Below are 13841 nucleotides of genomic sequence, written 5' to 3'. Positions count from 1 at the left end.
GAACGTCGAAGTAGGACACGTGTAGACGATCCGCGTCCCGCACCATCGAAATAGCGGGGTCCACCATGGCGGCCATCAGCTGAGGGGTTGAGAGACGCTCTCTCTCCAGCCCCTGCGGGGCTCTATGGTCACTGTGGGCAGCAGCCCTTAGCCCAGGGCTTCTGGCTGCTGCTGCTGCAGCTGGGGATCCATGCTGCATGCACAGGGTCTGCAACCAGTTGTCGGCTCTGTGGATCTTGTGTTGTTTAGTGCAACTGTGTCTGGGAGGGGCCCTTTAAGGGAGCAGCTTGCTGTTGAGTCCGCCCTGTGACCCTGTCTGCAGCTGTTCCTGGCACCCTTATTTCGATGTGTGCTACTTTGGCGTGTAGACGTTCCCTCGCAGCGCCTATTTCGATGTGGTGCTGCGCAACGTCGAAGTTGAACGTCGACATTGCCAGCCCTGGAGGATGTGTAGACGTTATTCATTGAAATAGACTATTTCAATCGAAATAGCATGCATGTGTAGACGTAGCCTCAGATACCCGGAGGCACAGGGTCCACTCCCCTTTAGGGCACCACCTCCTGGCTGCTCTGGGGATTAGCTCCTTCCAGGTCCAAAACATCCCTTTCCGCTGCTTACTACATGCACTGCCACCTTGCTCTTTCAATGCAGCTCCCTGTGAGCACTCTTCCTTCGTAGCTTACCCTCTGGCCAAATCACTACGCCTACATCTAAACTGGAGAGTTCTGTCAACAAGACCCGCCCTTTGTCAACAAAACTCACCAAGAGCATCCACATACAAAATGAGTATTGTCAACAGTAAACCAACAGAACGCAACATCTTTCTTTGTCAACAGCTTTCTGTCTCTCCCCCATGAGGCAGAATGCTTTTGTTGACAGATTCAGTCAACAGAAAAGTCAGGTGGACACACAGGGGGCCCATTTGTCAATAGAGAGATCCTCCATGGTGCCAGCCACCAGCCAGCTGGCTCTGGGAGACGCCCTGTCCACCGCAGTCACAGCTCTACGCTCTGTGCCTCTGGTCATTCTTAAAGGGGCAGGGAGCCCCAGAAACCCTGTGACAGGATGCTGAGAGCACGGCAGCAGCAGGAAGACTGGCTGATGAGACCCACACCCTCACACCTACCATCCTGAGCAGAGAATGACCAGGTGGCTGACAGCCAGCAGCCCTGTGGCCACCCCCAGGGCCCTCCACGGAGCTGCTGGAGGGGTCACAGGAACCTCCCCTCCTCAGGGTGCAAAACACAGGGCCCTGTTGTGGATGGAGCCCAAGCTGCGGGACCTCCTGGGCATCTGGGCTGAGGAGGCCACCCTCCGGACCCCACCGCACAGAGGAGGAATGCCCCTGCGTACTCCCAGCTCACCACCACCCTGGTGGCACAAGACCACCCTGCCTGGGCAATGGAGCAGGTATGGGCAAAGGTCAAAGAGCTAAGGCAGCGGTACACCCGAGCCCAGGATGAAGCTGGGATGCGGGGGGGTAGGACCTACCACCTGCCCATACTTCAAGGAACTGCAAAGCCTCCTGAAGGGCGATGACAGCTCCCCGCTCCCCCTCTCCTCCCCATTGCTGTGGATACAGCTGGGGAGGCCCCACCACCAGAGCCAGAGCCAGAGCCAGCCCAGCCCAGTACCCTGCTGGACTCACACCCGGAGCCACCCTTGGACCATGACTCCAGCAACAGGCACCTCTGGCCCTCTGCGAGGGACTATCCGGTGAGTACCCCATGAGTTGCACACCACCAGCCCCTGCCACAGTTGGAAGCAGGCCAGCCCTGGGCACCAGCCCGACCCCAGGCACGCCATAAAAGGCCATGGCTTCCGGATCATGGGCATGTCCACAGGAGACAGTCAGCACCCACTCCCATGGACAGCACCGTGAGCTGCATGCATGTGTGCAGGGTAGGGGAAGGTGGGGTGGGCCAGGTTGCCCCTGGCTCACCTGCTACCCACGCTGAGACCCTTCTGTGACTGGACATCCTGCTCTTGGCTGCTACCCCATCGAGCAATGGCCAGCCCTGTTCCCAAGGAACCATGGCGTCCCCATGCAGCAGGGCCTGCCCTGCAGGGCACACATGCCAGTGATCCTGTGACTTCCCTGTCCCTTAGCCGGCGGGGGGGGGCGGGGGGCTGCTGCCCAAGGTAGCGGAGAGGCAGGGACTTAGGCGCTGTGTTGCAGAAATGACTCACCATCTCTCCTCCTTCTCTTCCTACAGCCCCACCATCGGCGGCCCAGGCCAGCCCCACTTCTGCACCAGGGCCAGCCAGCCTCATCCCCCACCCAGAGCCAGGCAGCCCAGGACCAGCACCCGTGCCAGCTGGTACCCCACCACCATGACAGCAGACCTACATCACCAGCCTCAGGAGGCACACTGACCTCACGGAGTGGTGGCTGGCATGGGAACAAGAGTGGCGGGAGCGGAACCAGGAGTGGCAGGTGCAGGCCTGGGACCAACTTATGGCCAGGTTCAATGCCGCCACTGTCATCTGACAGGCATTGCTGGCCCTGGTAACGGCACCTGCAGCCCCGCTCCCCCCGAGGCCCTGTCTCCCCTGCCCCCAGTGCCCTGCCCCAAGGCATGCTGCGAGCCCTGCAGTGGGTAATGGCCATGGCCACCCCCTCACTCCCCAGTGCCCGCCACCATGCCAGCCTTCCCTGCTCCCCCAGCCCCTGTGCCATGGCCACACCCTGTGCCCCACAATCCTCCCTTCCTCACCTCACCGAGCCCAACCCTGCCGCAGCACCACCCCATCCATCCCTTCCCATGCTCCCAGCCGCAAGACAGCCCCACCAGGGACCCCGAACCCGCAATGGGAGGGACTTCCACGGCCAACACCACTTGGGGTCCCACTCCTCTGAAGCATCACAGCTCCCCACACCATCCCTAGACTGAGGTGCCCCACTTCCAAAATCAGATGCTTCCCAGCCCCTGTCCAAGCCCCCCCCATGCATTTAGTTACCCATAATTTTACATAGCTCTCAGCACACTTTTTTTTTTGCACACCTTCTTCTGTATTCAAGTAAACAGTTGATTTTTTTCACCACCCCTGTGTCCTTCATTACTGGGGAGAAGTGAGGAGGCAAAGGGGACAGTCATGGTGGGGATGGGGTAGGACTGTAGGCCCGAGAACCATGCTGGAGGTGCCCTGAGGAGAGTCCTTGGGAGCCGCAGGTGAAGGTTTCCCATAGAACCTCCCCGATCCACACTCCATCCACGCGGGCCTGTCAGACCAGTGCTGCAGCTGGTTGTTCATAGCTGTGGTCAGCGTTCGTCCCTCACTCCAGGAAGGAGGCCTCTCCCTTCCCCTCCACAAGACTGTGGAGGGCACAACAGGTGGCCACAACTTGTGGGACACTGTTCTCCCCCACGTCCAGCTAGGTAATGAGGAACTAAAAACGTTCCTTCAGGTGGCTGAATGCACACTCCACCTGATTCCTTGCCCAGTTGAGGTGGGCATTAAGCAAGTCTTAGATGGGGTCCATGTGGCCAGTGTAGGGCCTCATGAGCCAGGGCATGAGGGGGTAGGCAGCATCCCCCGCCATGCATAATGGCATGCCCATGTCCCTGGCCACCAGCTCCCGGTGGGGAATGTAGGTGCCCACCTCCATCCTCCAGAACAGGACAAAGCTGCAGTACACCAACATGTCACATGCCTGGCCTGACCACCCAACACAGATGTCCAGGAACCATCCCCGGTGTCCAGCAGGACATGCAGCACAATCAAGCGGCACCCCTTGCATTTTATGTACCGTGCCACACCGTGGTCTGTGGCACAGATGGGGATGTGGATCCTGTTGATTGACCTGAAGAAGTTCAGGAAACCCAGGGCAGTGAAGCCGGCCATGACCACATCCTGGTCTGCAAGGCGGACCACCCTCCAGAGCAGGATGGTGCTGATGGCCATCACTGCCTACCTGTAAGGGGAGGAGAACACACATGTGAGGGACTGTGGGAGGGGGGTCCCTGGGTCTCCTGCCCCCTCCCATCCCCTCTCTCCTGAGATCTCTAGGCACCCTCCATGAGAGGCTGCTCCCCCAGCAGCAGGTTTGTGAGAGGGTTGCTCAGCACAGTCCCCCTGGTATGGGGCTCCCCCCTCTCCCCACTCTCCCTCTCACCCCTGCCACCGGTCCCTGAGGGTTCCCCTTGGGCAGGATCCTCCTCCCACTCCTGCCTCTTCCTGTGCAGGGCCTGCAGCCCAAGAGTGCTTTACCTGCATGAGAACAGCCCAGACAGTGGATTTCCCCACACTGAACCAGTTGCCCAACTAGTAGTAGCTGTCGGGGGTGGCAAGCTTCCATAGGGTGATGACAACTCACTTCTCCGGGGGGTGGCAGGCCACATTTGGATGACCTCCCTGCAGAGGGCCAGGGTGAGCCAGGTGCAGAGCTCCAGGAAGGTCTCCTTCCACATGCAGAAGTTCTGGAGCCACTGCTGGTCATCTCACTGCCCCAGGACCAGCCTGTCCCACCTGTCGGAACTGGTGATGTACCTCCAGACCCGTGTGCCTGGTCACACAGCAGGGCAGGCACAGGTGGGGCATTGGGGGACCAAGGCTGTGCTCCTTGGTCCCAGTGTCAGGCCCATTCCCCCAGGGGACGTGAATGACAGCAATCAGCCGCATAAGCAGCAGCTCAAGCAGCAGGGAGTGGGTGCAGAGCAAGCCCGGGGGCTGCGCTGGCACCACGGCTGACTGGAAAGACAACACTCTATCACAGAAAGCGTGGGAGCCCTGCACGTGGGAGGGAGTGTGGGAGCCCTAGCTTTGCTGTCCCTGAAGGAGGAAAGCAAGCATCAGCATGGGCAGGGGACACAGGTTGGGGGAGTCCCTTTAGGGGCACACCAGACCAGGTCTCCCAGCAGGGCTTGCCTTCCATGTGACCCTGTCTGCCGCAATTCCAGAGCCCATTCTGTCAAGAAAGCGGCCAGGGAGTCTGGTCACTTTCTGTCAACAGAGCAGATCATTTTTTCGATCCGCTTTTGTGTGTGGACACAATGGCCGTGTCCACACTAGCACAAATCTTCAAAATGGCCATGCAAATGGCCATTTCGAAGATTACTAATGAGGGGCTGAAATGTATATTCAGTGCCTCATTAGCATGCCACCCACCACAGCTCTTTGAAATGTCTGTGTTTCGAGCCGCATGGGAGCGAAACATGGCAATTTCAAAGAGCTGCGGCTGGCGGCATGCTAATGAGGCACTGAATATGCATTTCAGCGTTTCATTAGTAATTTTTGAAATGGCCATTTGCATGGCCATTTTGAAGATTTGTGCTAGTGTAGACATAGCCAATCTGTCAACAGAGGTTTTGTCTGAAGTCCTCTTCTGACAGAAACTTCTGTCGACAGATTGCTCTAGTGTAAACATAGCTTGTATGTTTCCCCTCTTCCTGGGTATCAAAGCCTTTCCATACAAACTGGCTCAGGCAGCCTTCCCACTCAGTGCCACAGAATGCATTGCTACTTCCCCAGTGCCTGGTAGGGAAACCCAAGCCTGCTCTCTACTCCAGGTTCCAATTCTGCGATCCTCTAATTATCAGCTCAGATCTGCATCAACTTACACCTTGCTACAATTGCTCTGAACTTTTTCTTACACTCCTTACCTATAAATTTTCCTTTATCCTTCCCTTATCCTGAGAGTCACAAAGCTCCCTCACCGCATCCCCCTTCCGCTGTCAACTTCCTGGCTTCATCCTCCCTCACAGTGAGGTTCCTTAATCATTCAGATTACTTAGACTACCTGAGTCCCTCAGCCATAACCTATCTGGCTATCTGATCCCTTCTCAGCCACACTAGTTAGGCTAGTGAGAGCTGCGTTAAGACTGACTGAGATTCAACATACTGAGGCTACGTCTACGGTAGCATTCCTCTTTCGAAAGAGGCACACAAATGATGAAAATCAAAAATGCAAATAAGGTTCAGATTTACAAATCTGGAACTACATTTCCATATTCTTTCAAAAGAAGAAAAGCAATGTGGACACAGCTCTTTTGAAAGTAATCCCCATCTTTGAAAGAACACTTCTTCCTAAAAAAAAAAAAATAGGAAGGGTTCTTTCGAAGATGGACATTACTTTTGTAAGAGTTACATCTACGCTGCATTTCTTCTTTTGAAAGAAGCTCTTTCGAAAGGAGACTATGCAAATGAGGTGCCAGATATGTAAATCTGAACCTTATTTGCATTTTTGATTTCCCTCTTTTGCGTGCCTCTTTTGAAAGAGAAATGCTAGTGTAGGCATAGCCTGAGACTTTCCCTGCTAAAGAGGAAGGAGAAAGAAAGGAAGTCTTAAAACATTGCAAGGATGGAGAGTGAGCATAAGAACATAAGAATGGCCATACTGGGTCAGACCAAAGGTCCATCCAGCCCAGCATCCCATCTGCCGACGGTGGCCAATGCCAGGTGCCCCAGAGAAGGAGAACAGAAGACAATGATCAAGTGATTTATCTCCTGCCATCCATCTCCTGCCCTTGTTCTGAAGGCTAGGGCACCATACTTTATCCCTGGCTAATAGCCATTTATGGACCTAACCTGCAAAAATTTATCAAGCTCTTTTTTAAACCCTAATAGAGTCCTGGCCTTCACAGCCTCCTCGGGCAAGGAGTTCCACAGGTTGACTGTGCGCTGTGTGAAGAAAAATTTCCTTTTATTAGTTTTGAACCTACTACCCATCAATTTCATTTGGTGTCCCCTAGTTCTTGTATTATGGGAAAAGGTAAATAATTTTTCTATATTCACTTTCTCCACACCATTCATGATTTTATATACCTCTATCATATCGCCCCTCAATCGCCTCTTTTCCAAACTGAAGAGTCCCAGTCTCTCTAGCCTCTCCCCATATGGGACCTGTTCCAAGCCCCTAATCATCTTAGTCGCCCTTTTCTGAACCTTTTCTAATGCCAATATATCTTTTTTGAGTGAGGAGACCACATCTGCACGCAGTACTCAAGATGTGGGCGTACCATAGTTTTATATAGGGGAAGTATGATATCTTTTGTCTTATTATCGATCCCTTTTTTAATAATTCCTAACATCCTATTTGCTTTACTAACTGCCGCTGCACACTGCGTGGATGTCTTCAGAGAACTATCCACTATAACTCCAAGATCCCTTTCCTGATCTGTTGTAGCTAAATTTGACCCCATCATGTAGTACGTGTAATTTGGGTTATTTTTTCCAACATGCATTACCTGACACTTACCCACATTAAATTTCATTTGCCATTTTGCTGCCCAATCACTCAGTTTGCTGAGATCTTTTTGTAGTTCTTCACAATCTGTTTTGGTTTTGACTGTCCTGAACAACTTGGTGTCATCTGCAAACTTTGCCACCTCACTGCTTACCTCATTTTCTAGATCATTGATGAACAAGTTGAACAGGATCAGTCCCAGGACTGACCCCTGGGGAACACCACTAGTTACCCTCCTCCATTGTGAAAATTTACCATTTATTCCAACCCTTTGTTTTCTGTCTTTTAACCAATTCCCGATCCATGAAAGGATCTTTCCTCCTATCCCATGACCGCCTAATTTACATAAAAGCCTTTGGTGTGGGACCGTGTCAAAGGCTTTCTGGAAATCTAGGTATATTATGTCCACTGGGTGCCCCTTTTCCGCATGTTTATTAACCCCTTCAAAGAATTCTAATAGATTAGTTAGACACGACTTCCCTCTGCAGAAACCATGCTGACTTTTGCCCAACAATTCGTGCTCTTCTACGTGCCTTGTAATTTTATTCTTCACTAGTGTTTCTACTAATTTGCCTGGTACTGATGTTAAACTTATCGGTCTATAATTGCCAGGGTCTCCTCTAGAGCATTTTTAAATATTGGCGTTATATTGGCCATCTTCCAGTCATTTGGTACCAAAGTGGATTTAAAGGATAGGTTACAAACCACTGTTAATAACTCCGCAATTTCACATTTGAGTTCTTTCAGAACCCTTGGGTGAATACCGTCTGGTCCTGGAGACTTGTTACTATTCAGCTTATCAATTAACTCCAAAACCTCCTCTAATGTCACTTCAATCTGAGTGAGTTCCTCAGATTTGTCACCTAAAAAGGCTGGCTCAGATTTAGGAACCTCTGTAACATCCTCAGCCGTGAAGACTGAAGCAAAGAAATCATTTAATCACTCCGCAATGGCACTGTCTTCCTTGATCGCTCCTTTTATATCTTTATCGTCCAAGGGCCCCACTTCTTTTTTAGCGGGCTTCCTGCTTCTAATGTATTTAAAAAACATTTTACTATCGTTTTTTGAATTTTTGGCTAGCTGTTCCTCAAAATCTTTTTTGGCTTTTCTTATTACATTATGGCTGTGTCTACACGTGCCCCAAACTTTGAAATGGCCATGCAAATGGCCATTTCGAAGTTTACTAATGAAGCGCTGAAATGCATATTCAGCGCTTCATCAGCATGCGGGCGGCAGCAGCGCTTCGAAATTGATGCGCCTTGCCGCCGTGCGGCGCGTCCAGACGGGGCTCCTTTTCGAAAGCATGCCACCTACTTCGAAGTCCCCTTATTCCCGTGAGCTCATGGGAATAAGGGGACTTCGAAGAAGGTGGCGTCCTTTCGAAAAGGAGCCCCATCTGGACGCGCCGCGCGGCGGCAAGGCTCGTCAATTTCGAAGCGCCGCTGCCACCCGCATGCTAATGAAGCGCTGAATATGCATTTCAGCGCTTCATTAGTAAACTTCGAAATGGCCATTTGCATGGCCATTTCGAAGTTTGGGGCACGTGTAGACGTAGCCTATGACACTTAATTTGGGAGTGTTTATGTTCCTTTCTATTTTCCTCACTAGGATTTGACTTCCACTTTTTAAAAGCTGCCCGTTTCTCTCTCACTGCCTTTTTAACATGGCTGTTTAGCCATGGTGGTTCTTTGTTAGGTCTCTTACTGTGTTTTTTTATTTGGGGTATACATTTAAGTTGGGCCTCTAGTATGGTGTCTTTAAACAGTTTCCATGCAGCTTCCAGGGATTTTAGTTTAATTACTCTACCTTTTAGTTTCTGTTTAACTAGCTTCCTCATTTTAGTGTAATTCCCCTTTTTGAAATTAAATGCCAGAGTGTTTGACCGCTGCGGTGTTCTTCCCAACACAGGAATATTAAAAGTTATTATATTGTGGTCACTATTTCCAAGCGGTCCAGTAACAGTTACCTCTTGGACCAGATCCTGCGTTCCAGTCAAGACTAGATCGAGAATTGACTCTCCCCTTGTGGGTTCCTGTACTAGCTGCTCCAAGAAGCAGTCATTTAAGGCATCAAGAAATTTAATCTCTGAATCCCGTCCTGAGGTGACATGCACCCAATCAATATGGGGATAATTGAAATCTCCTATTATTACTGTGTTTGTTATTTTGATAGCCTCTCTAATCTCCCTTAACATTTCAGCATCACTATCACTGTCCTGGTTAGGTGGTCGGTAATATATTCCTAATGCAGGGAAAAGGAATAGTGTGAAGTATGTGACAGCAGGTAGCAACACACCTTTGGATTCAATCAGGGTGGATAAAAATATTTTTTATTTGAATATTTTTATTTAAATTGGATTTTTTTATTTTTTAAAATTATCAATAAAGTACTACATTTCTCATTTAAAAATAACAGTTTCAATTAAATCTCATCACAAACATGCTACACCGATATATACTGTCTCATAAGAATTAATTAATGGCAACTTGTTAGTGAGTTAAATAATTCACTTTGCAATGCTTCAAGACTCTCTCTATGCCTTTTAGTAGAACATGTGTAGTCCCAAGCTGTTTGCTATCTTGGACATTGCTTGGGGGAAAAAAAAAAGTTTAGCTTAGCTAATCCTTAAGGCTTATTTAATTAGTTGCCTAGATTTAGAATCAACCACCATCCAAGTATATGGTATAGAAAGCATCAGTAAGAGAAGACGAGAGCTGCCATGTACCACTGAGTATCATTTTCTTCTTTTATATTACACAATACATTATCCTTATCTACGGCCGACACTCCTGGGTCCTCAGCAGGAGGGAATGAACCCGCAACCTGAGGGACTGAAGTCCTGCGTGCAATCACATGAACTAAAAGCCAGCTGGCTCTCAGCCAAGGCTGCGGAGCAGAGACTTCACTCTCCCCTGTCAGTGGTCTCAGTGCCTCTGGGGTTACATACCTCCCCCATCTTAGGAAGCACATCCCATGCTTCTGAGACCTTCCAGCACCAGGGTGTCCAACCTTTTTTCACCGGGGGGGGGCACACGGCAATATTTTACATGTTCCAGGGGAGTCGAACACAAAATAGCCCCAAACACCCACCCCAGGCTTACACCCCTTGCAGCGCCAAACCACCCCCCACCACCTCAGCCTAAGAACCCCCACAGCCCCAAACTGCCTCCAGCCTATGACCCCCTTTAAGCCCCAAACCACCCACCACCCCCAGGCTTAAACTCCCGGCAGCCCCAAACTCTCCCCTGCCAATGCCCAGCCTTAACCCACCTCACAGCCCCAAACCGCTCTGCTGCCAGCTCCATGACCCAGCCAGGGCTCTGCCCCCAGGACTGGCAGCAGCTTGGAGCTCCAGCCGCTGGGGTGCTGCCGCTGGCCCCTTGCCCCAGCTGGGGCTCTGCCCTCCCTGGCCGCTGGCAGCTCCACTCCCCAGCCGCCAGTGCTCCACAGCAACTGGCCCCATGGACACTGGATAAAAAGGCTCTGCAGGCTACCTGTTGGACACCCCTGTTCTACCAGATCAGCTGGGACAAGACCCTTCTTGTAAGGTGGTCACACCAGCTCATCAGCAGAAGGGAATGAACCTTTGACCATGGGGGCTAAATTCCTCTGCTCTAGCACATGAGCTAAAAGCCACGTGGCTCTCAGACAAGGCTGTAGAGCAGAGACTTCAATCTCCCTTGTCAGTGGTCTCAGTGCTTCTGTGGTTACACTTATTTTGGCACATCTTGGTCACAGACCATAATGCCAATGCCATAACCCTGTTTCCTGTTATATTTTAGCAAATTCAGCTTTCCCAAGGGAACCTGCACTTGTTTTCTTTAAAGTGCTACATTTCTGCTGCTTTGTTCTGTTGGAGTACAGACTAACATGGCTACCTCCCTGTTTGCTCAAGAAACAGAAGTGCCAGTGAGTTCAATAGGCTTTCTCAAAAATTAAGCACACGCCAAGTGCAGTCATTCTTAACTTTTCTGATAAATTGGAATTGGATCTTCATCCTGGCTGGAAAACATTTAAATGATGAACCAAATATTAGAGTGAGAAGAACTGAGAAGAATGAGTATTCAAAATCATTTTTGAATGTTATTTAAGCGTAAGAGACTTAGGCTGTCTGTCTGCCACAACTTCAGAGTCCTCTCTTGGTACTTTTAGGGACAGTGCTGCAACTAACCACATTTCAGACACCAAAGTATCAGTAGCAAGCAAACATTTCAATCACCCAGTAAAACCACCAACATGGATAGGTTGTTTGTAAGGAACACCAACTGCCAAAAAGACACCATAGCTGTAATTATTGCTTAGTCCATTTATGCCACAATGTTTTCTTCTCACATTGCTTACAATAAATACCTTTATTGACACAGTTGAGTGCTTATGACCAATCTACACACCACCTGATGGAGCAGATTTTGGTGGAAGGTGGATAGATACAGTTTATGAGAAAGGACTTGAACAGTGTGTAATAAATACTGAGGGGAAATTTGCCAGTTTAAGCCTTGATGGGGGAGCAATGTTCACAATGATCCAGAACAACAAGAAGTCCTATGGCATCATATAGACGAACAGATATTTTGGAGCATCATATCTGTTAGTCTATAAGGTGCCACAGGACTTCTTGTTGTTCTCGAAGATACAGACTAACACGGCTACCTCTCTGATACACAATGATCCAGTAATCTGTGCCTGTGTGACAACAGAAGATGAGATTACACAATAGATACACTGGGAAATGCCTCCACATAATATTTAAATTAATTGGCAGTGAATGCTGTAATTAACTGTGAACAAAATCTCAACTGTCCCATGCAGTTTTGTTATAGACAATGCTGCAAATGTGGTAAAGATCACAAGACACGAAGAAGAAGAAATGGAAGGATGCTCCTTAACAACACATGACTGCGGTGCCCATTTAATGCACCTTCTAGTCAAAGACTTAAAGTAGGGAGTAAAAGAAAATGTTGTTGAAGTCAGAAATGTGTCCATAACAACCATTTTATTTCAGCTTTAGTGAAGAGAACAGGCAGATCCACAATAATTTTCCCTCAGAATGTTTGATGGAATTCTGTGTTTAATTGCTTTGAACACTTTATTAAGCTTTGGCTTAGTCTCATAAAAGAAGAAAACGGTGATTAAACGAATGGAAGCATATCATTCAAAATATCTAACATTGGAGTAAATAAGTCCGTGGAGGATACGCACCGTATACTGAAGCCAATGATCCATACCCTTAAACAAACTTCAGAATAATTGCTGCTGCCTTGCTGATGCTGTCAAAATATGAAAGGCATTTCAAGTATCTGCGCTATAAATTAAAAGGCAATGGCCAGATAGGTATAATAGACGTGCCTCCTGGGCTACCAAATCTCATTTTATCTGGATTCTCAAGGTATTTGTGTTTTAGTAAAAGTCCCCACTTCCGGAGTAATAGGATTACATGAAAAACTTCAATTTTTCACTTTATAAAGAGTTTCTAACTTCAATAGTCATGCAGAAAAGTTTGACACGTCCATCCAAAAAGCTGAAAGGCCAGAAAGCAATAAAAAATATTTTTAAAATGATAATTGTGGAGGCATGGTTGGTGATTTACGAACGCCTGGGGTTGGCAATACTAGGAATGTTCACTCTCTCCTTTAAACAAACCGTTTTCCTGAGAGGGAGGGTAATATTTGATTACCCCCTGCTTCCCCTGAGCCTCGTCCAGGTATTCCCAACCTATGGGTCGCAATTAGATTTTTGAAGGGTCACCAGCTGAACTCGGAGCTGCGTGTGGCTCTTAAAGGAGCCATTTGCGGTTTTTTAATGCTGCCGCCTCTGGCAACTATCTATCAGTAGAGACAGCTGCTGGAGGTGGCAGCTATCTCTATCAACAGAGATAGCAATTACCTTATGCCTGGTGCTGAAAGCTTAACACTTGAGTTAATCAGCTTAACAACTGTTAAACCAATTAAACTAAGTCCTATTGGTTCAGCACAGCAGGGAGCTGAGAGCTACCCCTGTGTGCTCTACCTGCTGGGAGCCAGAGGGCTTGGGGGATCCAACCAGGCTAGCAGCCCTGGTGAATTGCCATGGGTCACTAAGACTTCCTGAATTGTTAGAATGGGTCCCCATCTGAAAAAGGTTGGGAACTGCTGGCCTAGAGTCAAAAGACTGTGACAGAGATGGTTTGCATCTAAAGCTTTGCTTATATTGCAGATGCCTACATTTGAAGCCAGGGTGTTCAGTTTATTACCACTTGGGTAAAAGTCAACCTAAAAAAGCGGGAAGGGGGAATGGAACGACAGGCATAAATGTTATACGCATGATTGTTGATAGCACCCCTGTAGTTCTGAGCCTGTGACAAAGCCCACTGGTATGATTCCCACTTGTGGCCCAATATGTCACTAGTTACCTTGTAACAGAGTCTCCAACAGTCAGCGCGGCTTGAAGGGCACGACACAGTTGTGGTTTAGCTCTCCGGCCAAGCCACACATGAGCCCCACACCTTCCAAAGTATCAAAGGCCCAAAAATAGAAAGCTAAATACTCAAAACAGGGTCATCCAATCAGTCTCCAGCAGGACCCTGCCCTTCTGCCTAGGCCTGGTAATCTGACAGCACTCTATTGGTCAGTCCCTCTCTGTCAGCGCTTATCTAGCCTGTGAGCTGACTCAAAAACT

This window comes from Carettochelys insculpta, chromosome 4 (genome assembly GCF_033958435.1).
Source record: "Carettochelys insculpta isolate YL-2023 chromosome 4, ASM3395843v1, whole genome shotgun sequence".
NCBI classification, from domain to species: domain Eukaryota; kingdom Metazoa; phylum Chordata; order Testudines; family Carettochelyidae; genus Carettochelys; species Carettochelys insculpta.
This window is presented reverse-complemented; position numbering follows the sequence as displayed.